Source organism: Cariama cristata, unplaced genomic scaffold (genome assembly GCF_000690535.1).
Source record: "Cariama cristata isolate BGI_N322 unplaced genomic scaffold, ASM69053v1 scaffold36535, whole genome shotgun sequence".
NCBI lineage: Eukaryota > Metazoa > Chordata > Aves > Cariamiformes > Cariamidae > Cariama > Cariama cristata.
In genome coordinates, this window is record NW_009617572.1 from 24,229 (window position 1) to 25,294 (window position 1,066).

General features: G+C 37.5%; 1 protein-coding gene across 1 annotated transcript in view; it reads right to left on the reverse strand.

Moving 5' to 3' along the window:
* Positions 1-1,066, reverse strand: part of SPATA5 (spermatogenesis associated 5) — a gene marked incomplete at both ends in the record, with an annotated part of 26,292 nt that overhangs the window by 19,192 nt on the left and 6,034 nt on the right. The window lies entirely within an intron of this gene.

Below are 1,066 nucleotides of genomic sequence, written 5' to 3' on the forward strand. Positions count from 1 at the left end.
CCCAGCTGACAGCCTCGCTCCCCAAGAGCAGATACAGACTCTCAACATGTGAATGGTTACTAAAGGTCCGTAACTGGTAAGGAAACAACATAATCTTTCATGTAAGTAGTAGAGAATCTGATCAAGCACTTTTGGGACAAAGTATGACGAACACTGATGCTGAAGCAAACTTTCTGCTAACACAAAACTATGCAATGATACTGAGGTGGGAGGTCAGCAAACTGAGCTGGACCACAGGCAGATGAAGATGCCTCAGCATCCCACCAACACCTGCCAATCACAACCAAGCAACGCACACCAAAAGAGCCTGTGTCTTATGGAAGTTGTCCCAGTGATCACTGAAATCACCTCCTCTCTAAAGCATATGTGTGGGAAGAGGTAAGGCAGGAAAATAACAAGCCTCAAAGACATGATATTAAAGAAATATTTATAGGCAAGAGCCCTGTCTCACAGCGATGCACACCTAGACAAGTAAAATAAGCACACATGCCTGCTTTATGTACCTATCCATTTGTGATAAATACACAGTACAGAGTTTTCTCTTCGTCACAAAAATCCTCTAAGTTCATATAAATGTTAGATAAAGCTTTATATGTGGCAACAGTAATAGTGTTAGTTTTTCCACCCTCTAATTCCATACTAAACACACTGAGTAGTTTTGAGTAAACAGCCTCAAACACTTCCTTAAAATTTTGAGGAACCCTACAACACATAAGGATAAAAACAGCAGAAGAATTAATCTGACTGAGCTTTTCTCAACTTAAAAAATATAATTAGCTGAATTTACCAAAACAAATTAAAATCTTATGACAACACAAACATCTGCACCTTTCAAATGCCCAAGTATAGAAGTCTTTCCTATTTGCTATAAATTCTGTTTATGCATACCTGAAGAGACACATATGTCTTTCCTACTCAATTACTTTTCACACAAGCTAATCATAACATCTTCATAGTATCCATACAGTATAATTATAAAACAGTTTGAAATTGTCTGGACACACAAGTATATCAAATCAGTGTTACAAAAAATTCAGTGCATATTCCTGGAATAACTTAGTTTGGG